Source organism: Haliaeetus albicilla, chromosome 6, assembly GCF_947461875.1.
Source record: "Haliaeetus albicilla chromosome 6, bHalAlb1.1, whole genome shotgun sequence".
Lineage (NCBI taxonomy): Eukaryota > Metazoa > Chordata > Aves > Accipitriformes > Accipitridae > Haliaeetus > Haliaeetus albicilla.
Genome location: NC_091488.1, coordinates 7,376,012 through 7,392,432, shown reverse-complemented (window position 1 = coordinate 7,392,432; position 16,421 = coordinate 7,376,012). Strand labels below are relative to the sequence as shown.

Genomic DNA, 16,421 nt, shown 5'->3' with positions numbered 1-16,421 from the left:
ATTTCAGATTTTATAGGCAGGCAAGCCGGTAGACACCATTAAGTTTGGGATATATTCCCTCTCCCCCAAATGCTCGGCTCGTTACTGAAAACGGCTGTTTGAAGATCAATACCCTGGCAAGTCCTCATAGCCTGATGCTACGGGGAGCGAGAGCATGGCAAGTGTTGTGTGAGACGTGCTCAGCTCACACCCGAACCAGAGGGAGAAAAAAGGGTGATTTTTGCTGTTGTTGTCGGTTCCTAAACCCCTTGTAACTGCTGCAATGGCTTAATTCTTCCAACCCTGGATGCTCTCTTTCATTAGGGCGTTATTAGAACATTAAGAGGCATATTCAGAAAGACCCTCTGCAGCCTGCAAGCGCATGCCTACAGACAGCGGAGGGGCAGATTCCTGCAAGGGGCTAGATTTAAAGCACCTAAAGTTAGTCTCTTGCTCCAAATCGCCCTGTGGAGGAGCCTTCATTACTTTAGGCCATAAAGGGAACACAGCAGACCTCCTTCCCAAGGCTAATGTTAGCCTTTATGAATATCTTTCTTGGCTTCCCCGGAGAGACATCATTTCAGATCACTGTTTGGCTGTGGTGCGTGTTTATTGTTTGTTTTTTTAAATGGAGGCTGATTTTATTTTGTCTCCGAATGCAACGCATGAAACGCCAAAGCACCAAACTGCAGGTTTTTTCCATACAGTGTAAATATTTGCTCCCAAGTTATGGGTTTGTCAGTCAGATTTTAGTCTGAAGAAAATATTTGCAACCCAGATAGCAACCCTCAACATAAATAAGATTTATAATGGAAATGACAGTCTTGACTCCAATGTTATGATCACATACCTCTACATAAAAAGGTGCAGCCTTCCTGTTGTATAATCTACTATTGGTCCTATTATGTGACCTAATTAAAACCCTACCTCAAGGATGTCCTAGTCATGCCTGCCAAAATATTAGGGTAATTTAGGAGTTCCCCAAGGAGGCACCTGTGAAACTGCAGACAGCAATCAAATGCCAGCTTTTGCACAGAAAGAGGGCTTTGGAGGAAGTTGTGAGAAGCTGATTTTCACAGTGCAATGTAAGAATTACTCCTTTTTTCATCATGGAGATAAATTCATATCAGATGCTCCTACAAAGAATTCCGTTACAAATTGGCCTATATAATTAAGTTTATCATAAAACCTGTGATGACTGGAATCATATAGCCAAATGCCCAGGAACCTGAGTCCACATTTTCCAGAATGAGACAGGAGCTGGCTTCTGCTCATGGTATTGCTATGCCACTAAACTCCTGTCAGTGAACAGGACCGGAGAAGATTTTTTTTTCTTTTAATGCAAAACAGTAGAGCCAGTCCTCAGAAGGCAGGAGATGGGGTCCGCAGGGTGTCCATTTATTGTTCCCACGAGTGTGTAGGATGTCGGCTATACATGACGGGAGGTGCAAGAGCAGGGGGAAAGCCTGCTAGGGAAGGATGGTTGGGATGCTGGGAATGGGTCAGGAGAGCGAGAGGGGGAGTCGGGGATGGAGGAAGGCAGCAAGCGGGGAGAGGAGGAGAGAAAGAGCCGGGGAGGGAAGCAGGAGAAGGGGAAGACAGTGACAGTATCCTCACCTCACAGTAGTTAAGTGCCATACAAATTCCCATAACGCCACAAACCTCCTGTTGGCTCACGCTGAAGGACCCGCTGGAGCGCTCTGCTTTCCCCAGGCAATCCTCTGAGGAAGCGGGGGAACAACACGTGAATACGAACTCCAATACGCAACTAGCGTTTTACAATTTGTCAGAGAAACATTTCAGTGCCACCGGTGACTTCATCTCGTGCTCAAAAGAAGTTTTGTTGGTTAGCCAGTGAAGGCTGCTACCTCACAAATCAAATAAATAATAAATAAAGGGGTAGGAGGAGACATGCAGGTACGTGGCCCTGTGCTAATCAGCTGTCTGCATGCAGTGGCTCAGATGAGTCAAGGGTAGCTGTCAACCCTGTAATCACTCAAACATCAGGCACAGTGACTTGTGAGCGGGCCACTAACCCTTTAGTGGGAAAAATCAAATTATAAATGGGTGCATTCTTCAAGCAATAGTTGTACTGAGCAGCTGAAGAGCTTCCCACTTGCTGAAATACGTTTGCAGAATGCATTTGTTGAGTCACCTTCAATACCAAACAAGTTCAGAAAACTGAAGTTTGTGCATGGATGAGAAGCACAAGTAGTTAATGTAAATAATCTGGCAGTAAATAATTTGGCTTGCTTTAAAATGTACTCATTTCTCTCCTTTCAGAAAATCTGGAAAGCTGGAAAAAACAAGTTTGTTGTGGGTAACCAGTAGATAGCAAGATGTCCTCAGTGCTGAATACAGAAAAGGTCAGCCTGTAGTGAGGAGTTCTAGGGGAAAGAATTTTAGATTTCCCAGAGCTCAGTTGCTGCTTCTTTTTGCCAAAAGGAGTTTAAAATCAGTTTCACACTCCCCCAGCATTCTTTCAGGAAAGAGTAATGTAAAAATTAGGGTGGCAAAATCAGCTGTACTCTCTCTTTGGGGAAAAAAAAAAGATATCTAATAATTTGGCTTCTAATTCTTGAAAAGATACCAAGGGAGTTCTAAGCTCTTCAGCAGCTGCATCCTCAAAAGCTGACTGAGCCAATAATTTTTTGCAACTTTTTTGTACATTTAGGCTTGTAACATTTTTTGTAGTGCAAAATAGTGGTCAAGAAACATTATCTGTGCAAATCATGACATCAAATTCTCATCTAGGCTGCTGCCAGCTAACCCCTGGGATTGCAGCCTGCTGGGTTTCAGTTTGGGTTTTGTTCTTTATTATTTTGATGTGGCATTGCTAATGACTTGTGAAATTTTTTGTGCTGAGCATTCAGTGCCTTTAGCACATTCCTGCATTTGGCAGTTGTGGGAGAGGGTTACTGCAGAACTGCATTTTGCCATCTGGATGGTTTCCTTTTCAGAGGCCCTGCAGGGACAGGGAGATTGTAAATCTTTACTTGGCATTTTCAAAGGGTTAACAAAGGAATTAAAAGATCCATTAGCATTGGAGAAGGATGACAGTCAGCCGCTGTGCTTACATACATTGGACTTTGAGACAATTTTGTCACTAAGGAGTTTGCCTAAACGAGGCTGAGGACAAATAAAATTTAGTAGGTTTTGCAGGCAAAGACAGTTACCTTAATGAATACATGGATAATATTGAAGGATTGGAGTGCAGTACATGATTCTCGATAAAACAATCTGGACACGGGGGCAGAGATGTTGGGTCGGGAGGAAGGAAGCAGTTTATAATGTTGTGCAGCAGCATTACAAAGTTGCTAATAATGAATTTTGCAGCTCTGTTCAGTTTTTGGATTTGAATCCCATTATATTTTTTTTTATGTGATAGATTTTCATTGAAATCCCAATGTTATTTTGGATACTTATAATTCCATGCTCAAGAGCCAGAGAAATTTAAACCATTACTGTGCACACAAACAACATTAAAAGAACGTTATTAAGCTTGTGGAGATGAATAATGTTCTTTAATGTATTTCTGTGCATGTGTGCAATTCACTTGGTGCCTTGTTTTTCAAAACTATTTTCATCTTGTGGATTCACATTGATATTTGCATAGGTCAGCAGCAGATTGGGAATCATTAAAACAGCTGAATGTGTCACTTAAGCTAATGGAGTAGTTACCGCTGTCAGCAGCAGTATTGGTGTGAGCCTGCAACAGCTTTGCCAGTGCTTTCCATAGGCGTTTATTGGACAGCAAAGGAAGGGTGAGACTCAGGACTCTCAACTTCTGGTCCTGTCTCGACAGTGAGGGATGTATTCCAGGGGACAGAGACTCTCCCTATTCTCCCTAAATTTGTTCCTGTCCCAACTCACCCTTTCTAAGCTGTCATGGGTGATCTTTCCCTGATCTGAGTCCTGAAGAATCTCCTTCGTAGTCCACACAGGTGGGATTCACCTCACCTAACTTCAGATTCTGCAACGCAAATGTCTATGTCTAACCTGGTCTTCTAAGCGCCTTCCGTAATCAAGTGTGGGAGGGTACACGTTTGACCTATTTTAGATGCCTATTTTAGGTTGAGAAGGATTGTGCTTTGCTAGTGTCTTATTTCTTGACAGTGACTATAAAGGACCTGGATGACTGGCTTAGTTGAAATAACTACCAGCTACCCCGATTCCAGAACCAATTTGCTCATTTTTCTCTCTTTTCCTACTGGATCCTCTCCAAGCAGCAGTCCTTCACTGGTCTCCTTGCTCCAATTTCTGATCAGTGGTAGGCAGGGATCCGGCAGAATCCTCTGATTGGTAGCAGATCTTCCTCTTCTTGCCTTCCTTCCTCTGCCATTCTTGCCTTCGCGTGGTTGTCTTTTTGTACATCTTGCCCGAGCATCGTCGGGTGATGCCATTGCCAATAAACATCAAAAAGAGAAGATCCTGACTCTGAGTCCTGTCAGCCCTTCTCCAGAGTATACATTGCAAGCCATTACAGTCACAGCACCTTCCTCGCCTTGGGTGTGGGGTGGAAGGAGACCACTCATGCTCTGCCTGTGGAACAAGGGTACTCTGACAGCCAGAGAGCGTGGGAGACACATGCCTATCCACTGAGGATGGGGATTCAGCTACTGGATCCTAAGGAGGTGTCTGATACTGCACAACCCATCTTGACCATGTCTACACTGCTAATTAAAGAGGACCAGGGACTGATTTCTGGCTCCCAAGGCCCAATTAGCACGGACTGTCTTTTGGCCACAAAGTTTAAGACCAGGTCGCGCTAGAGCAGATAGTTTGGGTGTTTGGTCTAGCATGAGGCCCCAAGTCTCTCCTGTGAGACTCATGTGGTCCCAAACCAAAATGGTTATTTTGTGTGGAGGTTTTTTTGCAGCCCAAATATTTGCAAGGAATTGGGCTCTTTGGCAGCTCATCAGAGTTGCTTTTATAGCGTGAAATGGAGGATATATGTTGCATGCTGTAGGGCATGACAAAGGGATATATAGGATATATTTAGGACACAAAGTCTGAAGAGATGTTAGACAACTTTTTTAGGTGAACAAGACTAAACAGTGTAATCACCTGCTCAATGCGATCTTTTTGGATCAGTTCTTGGAATGAGCAATCTATCAAATTTTATATCCTTGTTTGGGTGGTCGGTTTGGAGGAGTGGGTTGCAGTACTCAGCTTTTCTCCTCTTTTTTCTTTTATTTAGCAGCATAGAGAAACCCACAGAAACCCCAAATTAGTCTAAATGTGCTAGCTCAAGCATAAGAGACTGCAAAATTATTTAAGCATGGAACTGGGACCTTACTAATTTGTCCTACTACTTGACTTAATGCTAGCTTCTCATTATACGGAGTAGCAAAGCCAAACAAGTCTCTATTAGTCATGTATGGGGAGTTATGTTTTTATACATTTATCTCTATATTAATATTTCCATTAAAATTTTCTATCTAGGCACATACCAGATGCACAAAAGAGCACCATCCATCCTCTGCCAAATGTGAAAAGCAAAAGCATAGGAACTCCAGATCTTCTTAAAAGTTAGAATTTTAGGAAGAATTTTTAAATGCAGAATTATAAAGTGCAGAACAGCATTTTTCTGTAGCTTCAAATAAAAAAATGGCTGGGCTGCTTTAAGCAAAATACTTCCCAAGCTCTTCAGACTGACCACCAACTTGAAATGTTTGAGGGTTAATTTCTGAACTTTGTCCAGGTTGCACGTGAATGGAAGCAGCCTTTTATAATAAGAAATTTCATTAGCAATAAGAGATGCTTTCCAAATTCTCTGTGGTCTTAGTGGCTCCCAAAATCCTCTAATCAAGCTGAAGGGTTTTATACAAACACAAATGGAGAGACATGGATCCTGCATTGATTCCAGGGAAAGGTTCACTTTCAGAATTGTAATATTATAATGCAAAAATTCATCTAGTAAGTATTTTAATGAAATAAACCATGAAATGCATTATACTTAGATGCTGAGGCTTTAAGAGGGGTGTAAATTTGAGAGTGATTAGACTTTTTGCAATGCTATTTTGCAGATCCTTTTTACTGATCTTAGCAACATACAGGTTTTCAGTGCCATTTGAGTCCTAGTGTCACTGAAATAGTATCACAGGGAGGTAAAGCTTATTTAGTAGTTATAAAATGTATCCCGTGTAAGTACCTGGACAGGCAGTGCAGCATTTTTTCTGTGGTATATCTGTAAAGTTACCCAAAACAAACCAAAATCTTTCTGCTTGATTCTTTAGTCACTGGTGGTGTACAGATTTTCAAGAATGACTGCAGCCTCTGCCTATATTTGTTGCTTCTGCTTCTTTAACATCCAGAGTTCAAGCACAGCAAAATCAATGGCAAAAATCTGTTTATTTTAATGGAATCAGGTTTTGGCCCTAGCAGAATACAGAGAGAATCAGCCCTCTTTTTTTTTTTTTTCTGCCAATGGCTGGCTGTAGGCTTATTTCAAAAGAAGAAGCCTTTCTAGAACATAATGCTTGGTGGGAAACTACCCAAAAGGTGCAGCAGGTCAAAAAAGGAAGAGGAATCCTGGAAAAAAAATAAACAAAAAGGATCAGCTGGATTTTGTGTAATATTTATGAGAACCATAAAATCCCTCTTGCTGAGCACAGGGGCCCTTAGAAGGTCGCTATTCTGCTGGGCTAATCCCTGCCCAGTGCTCTCCAGCCCTGCCCAGGATCCCTAGAGCAGCAAATGTCCTTGCCAGAAGGCAGTAACTCAACACTCAGTAGGTGAAAGCACGGTGCTGATAAACATAAATCCTGCAGCAGGTGTTTGGGGAAAGAATATACAACTCCTGCTAAGTCAAAAAATACTTTGGCTATTCTTCCAAAGAAGGAAAACACTGGAGGTGCTGGCATATTGAAACCAAACTGTGTCCCAGTTCCCTAAGTTGAGCCCAGTAGCCTCTAATTGTCTCAGTTCAGTCAGATCAAATGCTGGAACATCAGTGCTTGTAACACTGGAACTACGTGTCTGTCTCTAGCAGTTGCCAGTGCTTTAAAATCCAGAGACTTTTTATGCAGAAAGAATAAAAGAGGAAAACTTTCCTGGCAAACTTCCTCAGCAGTTTCCCTAAGCTTCAAGCGAAATTGTGAAAAAAGTCTATTTTATGCTCCCAAGCATTATTTTTCATCAGAATTTTTTTTTACATCTATTTCAGAGCTTTTGAAATTTATGTTTTAAAATTTAGCACATTGCATTAATAAATCAGAACTCTGTGGAAACAAATTATGAGACATAGTTATACGTCAAAAAGATAAATCAGAACTTAATGGCCAGGATAGAAGATATTTTCTAATCAGACAGCTAGAGAACTAATTAATGTTATCATTTGTAAACCAACCAAAGAAATACAGCCATGTTCTTAGTTGGAATGCATAAATCTGATGGCAAAGTTAACACTTATCATTTGGATCATTTTGTCTAATGTTTATAAATCAGTCTGTTAAATAAGATTTGAGCAGGATCTATAAATTAACACACTAAATTAAAAGTGTGTGGTTTCTGCTGATAAATAAGGACTTACAAGTGTTGGAGGTAACCAAACAGACAACAAATTCACATTCCTTGATTAGATGATGGTTAACCATTATAAATCAAAGCTGTAAATAATGTTTACCTCCTCAGATGTTCATGTTTTCAGAAAGCCCATTTTAAAGAAAAAGAGAAAAGCTGTGAATTTAAATTCGGTCTCCTCTTTAGCATACAAATAGAGCACATAGTAAAGACCGAGAGGAGCATGAGTAGATTCTCCTATTTGAACTGCCACAATACTAGCTTTTGTTCTGCTTTGTTTCTTAGCTTTGCAGAAAGCCATATACTCATATATGACTTGCTATAAGACTGTGATGCGTACTATTAAGCACATGTGCAAATCGAAGAATGATTGTTTTTTTCCCCAAAATGAACACGACCCGACAAGACAGAGGAGTATCAGACTTTCCTCTGTGGATTTTCATCCTCCCCCTCCCCTGCTCCGACTGTCTGTGCAAACAATGGGAAGCTGAATACATCTCACGCCAGAAGGCAGCAGGTTACTAAAATACCCATGACATATTTATGCAAGAAACATGCTGTATAACATATGGGCCTTGGGAGCCTTTCCCACCTTCTGTCTGTGTGTATTTTTTTTAACTGCGAGAAGGCCTGATGAAGAGATTTACTTCATTGGGAAAATGAATTTTAAGGCAGGATAAGAGAACAAAGCAATCAAACCAGGTGACTGTAGACACAAGCCTGAACTTCAAAGCACTTTACGAGTTCTAGTGAAATAATTCTTGCAAACTTTAAGTCAGATGCCTATGTGTCACCCTGGGTTAACAGGCAGGGAAACCTGAGCTGTAAGGAGGCTGGAGCCAAAATGTTCAGGAGGGGCCACCAATTTTGAGTGCTTGACTGAACAAATACATACAGGGCTTCAAGCTGAACCTGAGGACATAGCAGCAACATAAATCAATGGTTTCTTTTGAAAATGTGGTTGCGGATTGAGGATGGCTGGAAAGGCAGCGGAGACAGCACTAGAGCTCAGTCGCTTCTGGCTCCTGGCTCATTGCTGAAACCTTACCTCTTTCTAAAGACCTTGTCCCAGAAACCTCCACTTACATGAGAGCTTTAAGCTTTAAGGCTCCAAAGAATCACAATGACGTATTTTCATACTACATAGTCCACAGCGTGAGGAAGAAGTTTTCTGCAAATGATTTAGCCTACATAAATTTAGAAGCAGTTACGTTTGACCCATCTGGATCCCTGGGAGAGAATCACTTGCTGACACACAGAGGACCCAAGTCCAATAGATGTCTGTCTGAGCAGGGATAGTAAGACATGCAACAGTATTTGGTAGCCAACTGAAAGCTTCAATTTCTGCCAAACTTTTGCTTCTTTTATTCCTTTGTCATACCCTAACTGACACAAAGGGTCTCCATCTCCTTAACTAGGATTTGCTGTCTTTAATAGGATAGAATGTAAAATGCCAACCCTGATTATTAATCAGGTTTCCTAGATGCCAGTCCTCTTATATCACTCTCTTGTATCAGTCAGCTCATTCAGGGTTTGCATGAGCACAGTTAGCTTAAGATAAATTGCCCTAATCACTGAAAATAGTTTCAGTAAGTAATTTTGAACACAAACGTCAACAGTTTGTTAGGCACATAGGAATGGAGTCTTGAAAAAAAAAGACTGTATTTACACAGAGAATTATCCACTAGAAACAGAAAACAGTTAAATGTCTTTATTTTTAAGAACAACATTATTTTTATTTTATTTTATTATTTAGATGTTATTATTATCATACATTATTATTAGTTAGAATGTGGTAAACTAACAAGATTATCCATGGACGGATGTTTTTTCTTTCCTCTTTGGAGCTAACTGTGTTACCATCAGTTGCGGTATTTCACCTATGAAACTGGATAGTAGCCTTAATTTGAAGGTTTCTGGGCAGCCATGTGTGAGGAAACAGATTGGAAAAGATACCGTTTACATTTATGTAATCAGCACACATGGATAAGCGTCCCTATTCAGGCAGCAGGAGATGTACCGTCTACAAATGCACTAGCCTCGCTTCACTGGGAGAGCCATGCGTTCCTAATTTGGCAGGCTGATGGCAGCTTTATAATCCCTGATTTTCTCGGTGAGGGGGGTGACCACGGTGACTGGTGAGAGAGTGTCTTTTGTCAGTGCTGTTAAATCCGTAGTGATGTGTCAGCATCTGAGCCTTTATGAAGCTTCTCTAATTCTGGTAATCCAAGTGAAAGGACAGTTTTCGGAGGAATACGGCGTCTCTTTCTGGCTCCCTTGTGGAAGGGTCAGGAGTGAAAAGGGAAGTCGAGAAAAGTAGCAACCGCAAAGCTGACGCTGCACAGTTCAACATTACAAGCAAAATATAAAAAAGGAAAAAAAAAAAAAAAAGGGAGGAGGAATGAGGAGAGGAGGACAGTGAACCTCGCTTCTAGCAGTCTGCCAAACAATTGCCAGATTTGCATTTGGGTAATTGCTATCTGACAAGAAAGGTTGTTTGATGCACTTGTGATGGACTTCTAGCTCAGCCCTTCTCCAGCAGAGCTTGGTAAAACGCTCGGGTACGTACTAGGGAAGAGTAGGAGTTAATAGCGCAGTAGCAACACAATTAATGTACTGCTTCAAATCCCTGAAGTCAAGCCATGAGTCTTACAAACATCATATGCAACTTGCTAAAACAGTAATTATGTCAGTTTTAATGCAAGCAAGGTGCTACTACTTTCAAGGCTGAACCTTTAGTTGTCTGCATTGGGTTCCAGTAGAGCTGCTTCAGTGAGCAGTGAAATGCTGTGCCCAGTATGTTTCGTTGCAGATGTCAAGCGATGCTTCCCTGTATTCTTCGGTTTCTGCAACAGAGAAGATGATGTGGCCAAGCTCGTAAGGAGCAAATACTCATCACCAGCTTGAGGCGGTGCCATTGATTTCCATCAGAACAACATGATATGAATAGGGAAACCTGCTTAAAATTGATGTCACATTGGAGCCCGGTATTGTCCCCAGAGCCAGGGATTCAAGTCACCATGGGTGCGGCTGAGAGCCCCTTCAACGCCCTTCTCCGCTCTCAAGGCCAAGCACGGTGCTGGGTTACACGGTGTCACATCCCATTAAGTCAATTCCCATACGACATGATGCGACCTGACATAACATGTTTGGAGGGTTGAAAGAACGTTATCTCTATGTCCACAGGCGCTGAACACCAAGCTACTAAGCCTAAGCACGCAGGCGGTGATTCAGGGAATCAGTGAACAGAGCTTTGCTTTTCTTTTGGGGAGATTACATTAAGGCATAGTCATGAATCATTTTTCACTTACTTTACATAAGTCATACTAGGAGTCTTAAAATTCAGATTTTTATGCCTTAGATATATTTTTGCACTTCATAAGAATTAGCAACCATGCAGAGAACTTGAGCAAACCCCAGGACACCAATGCCAGTACAGACGTCTGGGTTTGGAAAAACACTGCTTTCGGTACTAGATTTATGAAATCTGGAGTCAGTGAATTTCTAATTTAGATTTTTTACTTATGTTAGAAAGTGGTTTATGCTTATCTAGCATAGACCCAAGCAGAGGTGTAGACCTATTTGTAGGATGAGTGAGGAGGATGCAAGGGACTGAGGGGTGACCTACTAAAATTAATAAATGTAGATTCTGTTTCCATCTTTGCCTGTGACTTAGTATATCGTGCTTATCAACTGATTTTTCTCTCTAGACCAGAGATGGTGAAACAGTATCATACAACAAGATCAGTAGATGTCTACTCATTTGAAGTATATGGATCTCTCAGTCATATTTTCTCTGAATTGATTTAATTCTCACTATAAATAAGCTTTGAAATAAAAGATGATTTGATTTTGAAATAATCCAAAATTTTTCCTGTTCAGAAAAATGACAAATCAATATACTTTGACAGCTTTGACATTTTTACCAAATGCAAATTAGATTAAATCAATCCTGTCACCTCATGTATTCTGATCCAAAAAAAAAAAAAGAAAACCAAAAGCAAAGTTCCTGGTCAAGTTTACCTGCTAAATTACTTGCAGTGTTTTATTTGTCTCCAATGAAGACGGTTAGCTTTACAAATTGCTGAACATATACCCCACTTGAAATTTAGTTGCTTAAATACATTTGCTTTGAAAACCCATGCAGAGACTAGAATAGGAATATCTGCATCAGCCTCCCACCCCATCCTCCCAAATTTCTTCCCTGGTAGATAGGCACATAAAGAACAGTTGCTGGCATTGCAATTGCTATGTCTAATCCTGTTTGGGCTGGGTCTAGCTCCGTGGCTCCAGCTCAGAGGGATGACCAAATTCCATGTGGGACTTCTCCAACAGGCTCTGAGGCACAGCATCCCCAGAGGACGACATGGGGGGGGGAATGAGGGGCTGGCATGAGGCTCCGCTGTCCCCATATTCAGTGTGTGGTTGTCCCTTCTCTGTACACAACACCACCAGACGGCTTTCGGGAGGGTCGTCCCTCCCGCTTCTCTTCACTCTGCTTTGTCCGAGCCATCTGCCTAAGCGCTGGTTCCAGTACCCTGATTCCTCCTGTAATCTCTATTTGCAATAAGCCCAACTGCTTCCATATCACCCGCGAGCAACCCCCATAGCTACTCCGGGTGAGAAACGAGCAGGCTGCATCGCAGCCATAGGTGCCGTGATGCAAACCGACCATTTCTTTATGGCGGGACATCGGACCGGTGGGTGCAGTGCTGTGAAGCCATGGGGGGTGATGATCGTCACTCCTGGCCTCCCAAACACTTGCTGTTCATCAAGTTGTCTCACTCAGCTGTGAATTCAGAGATTTTGAGACCCAGGCAGATTCCTCGTTTGATTCTCCTCTCTCCCTCCCTGTATGGTACCCATGTCTTTTCTCTACTGACAGTGGCGTACACGCTGAAAGCATCCCTGATTCGGAGCGAGATGTTTCAGTCCAGAGCATTCAGAAACTCACACCATATTTCGGTCAGATGCCGCCTCTTTGATCAGCCGCAGTCACAAGCTCCTGTGCGAACCTTCTCGAATGAGTAAGGGAGTGAACATGCCTGAGACCGCCGTGTTCAGGAGAAGGTTGCAATTCCAGCTGAATCAGACCAATTTTACTGTCACCTTTTATCAAAGGCAGAAATCAAAACTTTTCTTATATACGTGGGCACATTTACTACACGTAGAAGTACAGAGCTATACCTACAGATCAGCTTCTCATAACATGTAGGCATGAAATGTGGTTCTTTTTTAACTAGTTACTTCTGTTCATGATTTAAAGACAGTTATGTATTCATGAGCTCATTAATTTAACACATTAACTGGAAGAGAATAATGTTTCTAATTTCATCGAATCGTGAATACCTTCTGGTTACTCATCTAGTGACAGGAAAGGAACTGCATTATTTTCTTTTAAAGATGAGGGATTTGATGTATTCTGACAAAACATGGCTAGTATTGTCACACTGAAACCATCGTTACCATATACTTTTCCAGTCTGCATTTCCATAACTGACAGCTCTGAGACAACATATATAAAGAGCAGTCATAAATAATGGCCCCAGTAAGGGTATATATACTGCGCTAGCACTGTCCCTTGTTAGTGGAGTATTCACGTTTTACGAACCAGCAGAATAAAATACTTTTACCTGTTGACTGAAGGCTTAATAACTTTTAGAAGTGTCAAGGTTTCACCGTGTCCGTGAAAGCCAGCCGCACATGCTTCACACTTCCCTAACACCTATACCGTGTTTTCTGAGCGGTGAAAAAGACAGAGGGAAGAAACGGAGACAAGTTCCCATGTACCGAGCTTCCCGTCATCTGGCTAGATGAAGAGACACACTGATAGATGGTGAAATATAGTTCTCATAAATTTTTTAACAAGGAAGGCAGGAGATGCAATAGCTTTTAGACTACACTTTAACCTAACTTAGAAGCAAAATGAATAGCGCATTACTGAAGCAGTACGTGGAAAGAAAATGCAAATCCCCAAAACCCCTGGATAATTAGTAACTCACCCAGCTCTGCACTCTTTCTAAATGTTGCATGTACATGGAATTCTGATTAACCGTTAGATTGCTGCCAACATTTTTCTCCATTTGTCTTGGCTTTGGACGGATTTCTGTCATGGAAAAAATGTTTCACATACCAAATATCAGTCTTGGCTATTGTAATTTTCTGCAATTATCCTAAATTGAGTGACTCCAAACTGAAATTGCTACCTGAAAAAATATGGCCTCAAAGTATGTCTAATGATATTTTTGATAGCAGGAAAACATAAAACTTAGAAATACAAGTAGTCAACTTTCAAGTGTAAAGGAAGTAGAGCAAGTCCCACCTTTTGTGTATGGGAAAATCAATCATTAAGCGTCAGCAGACACCTAATTTGCCAAGGGAGCTGTTCCAGACATAGTACAGTTGTTTTGTTTTGTTTTTTTTTAATATGCTATTGATTTTCTAAACAGTTGTGTATGGTTTATAATAGCAATAACCTGCATGAAGCCAGCTATTACACAGGATAACACCTAGTTTATAGAACATTAGCTTTTCCTTCTAGTAGTTAACTGAGAAACTAGATTGAAAGGGGAGGGGTTATGGTTTTTTTCTTCTTTCTCATGTTATTTAGTAATGACTGACATTAAGGCGAACAATACGTGCATATTTTCAGGTGCTTTTGGAGTGGGGGAAAGATATGAATGATCAACCATCCCTTTCTTTTTTTTTTTAAGGCATTAACTGGTCAGTAGTTTTGCAACTGGATCACATACAGGCTGCATTTCATCAACTTATTTAAGCATGTGTTTACTCCCCACTAGAATTACTCGCACTGAAAATTAAAGATGCATTTAAGGGCTTTGGCTGAATTAGGCTGTTTAAAAGATCTTTCGTTCCTAAATGAGAGGTGGCATGGGATTATTTGTATGTATCCTAACTCGAAAAATTGGAACCTGGTCTTCATGTTTTCCCTTAAAGCAAGTAGAATACTGGCCAATTTATCATGTGCATTAGATGTGAATAATTGGGGCTTGTATTCAATTCTGATTATTAAGAAGCCTTAAGAAAGTTATTCCTACCCTGTTAAAGGAGATATGAATGTTAAAAACTATGAAACTATGAAGTATGCAATTATTACACTAGCATATTTCAAATGTACCTCACTGCAGGCTGTTGCTGTCATCTTTTCATGCACTGGTATCTGCCCTGCAGCATTATTTACTGGCTCCACCTCTCTTTCTCTGTTTTACCTTTTTTTTTCCTTTCTTTTTAATAAGCATATTGCTTTTCAACACATTTAGTATGCAAGTTTAGTGAAATGGCCGTGTTAGTTATTAATGGTTGTAGCTAATGTATTATTATTCATCTTGTTACAGAGAGTGAAAGTCAATAATTTTTAATCCTGTAACCACAAAACTCTTTATGCTGTGGTGTCGTGTCTTGTACTGCGTCCTAATCCATTTCCACAGAGGTTTGAAGGGTTCCAGAATAATTTTGTTGGTTTATCTCCCTCTTGCTTGTTTCATTTCAATATATGTGTGCTAGTGTTAACAGTTTTGACAAAACATATCCAGTTATTACACAAAACATAGCAAAATCTCATATTCCTATTTTGTTTAAAATATGTTCAAGTTGACAGACAGTTACTTACAGGTACAGACTATGAAAACCTCCAGGCTGGGATATGCTCTGACCCATAGATATGAATTACTACAATAGTAACAAAGATTATTTGCAAAAATTTGATTTCTGTACTTCAGTCTGAGGTGCTTGGTTCAGACCTCTAAGCTCGTTTGTTTTTAACCAGTACCTGTAAAAATCTGTATGTTTAAGGGAGGCATTATTCATAGAGAAAGCTGTTCTTTTTCTTAGAAGCCTGAAAATTGAAACAGCAGCCATGCGATTCTCAGCATTTACAAAACTGAAGTATATTGTGTGTTGTTTGGGGGGAGGACTGGTTTGGGGTTTTTTTGGTTTTGTTTTTACCTGAATGTATGATATGCACAAGATGTACCACCCTTGTAGGTTATATTGCTGAAAGAACTATGAAAGCAAAGGGGCTGTAAGCTTTTATACTCTGTCTATCATGTCTGATATTTTGACCACTGTAAATTGTAGTCTACTTTTGGCAGTATTTTTGGTAACTTTTCAGTGATAATTCAGTGGATTTAGAAGAGAGCTCTAATAACAGCTTCAAGGTAGGTGAAATCTAAGCTCTAAGTAACTTCATACTGGTTGTAGAATAGTTTATTACAACATCTCAAAAGCTGTGTTTGGATGAACTTAGTGGAGCTATTAATTACTTTCTGTACTTATTACTATTAATACCATTTCTGTAAGCTTTGGAATTAAAAATGTAAATAAGATATTAAGCTGCCTAAGTATTTAAAAGGTTTAAAGGAAAAAAGGCTTACATCACTGTTTAGTGTTTCAGTGACCTCCAAAGGACAGATAACAGTGAAGACCAGCAAAAAGAAAAAAAATTAACTTGCTGTTATCACATATTAACACATCGTATATCTCTCACGCTTCCAAATTCGGATTATATTTCTGGAAGCTGTAAAAATATCATGCATTTCTCCATATTTTGATTAGAATACAAATGTATCTACATAGAAGCATGGTGAATTGTTGGTGGATGGATATCTTGATTTCCTTTAGAATGCAGAGTAAAAGCACAATGAGAAAGACAGGAGAGACAGCACAACAGAAGCTACGGATTTGGAAAGAGTAGAATGCACTAAGCAAAAGTCATATCGAGACATCTAAATCTGTAAAAGCAAGCTCTGGTTAGGTCAACATCCCATTAGATTTTGTTGCCAGCATAGCATACATTCCATATTGAATATATTTTTTTAAATCTATCATTTTCTTCATAAAAACTGTCAGCTTCCATATAAACTTCCCTTAAAAAAAAAAAAAAAAAAAAAGAGTAAAAC

The 16,421-nt window shown here is 40.3% G+C and overlaps 1 long non-coding RNA gene across 1 annotated transcript in view; it reads left to right on the top strand.

Annotated features, from left to right (window-relative positions):
* LOC138685573 (uncharacterized) overlaps window positions 1-12,634 on the top strand; it is a 104,239-nt gene extending 91,605 nt beyond the window's left edge. Inside the window, exon 3 of the long non-coding RNA XR_011324867.1 lies at window positions 12,389-12,634. This is a non-coding gene — a long non-coding RNA (uncharacterized lncRNA). The remainder of the gene's footprint in view (window positions 1-12,388) is intronic.
* The last annotated feature ends 3,787 nt before the right edge of the window (window positions 12,635-16,421 follow it).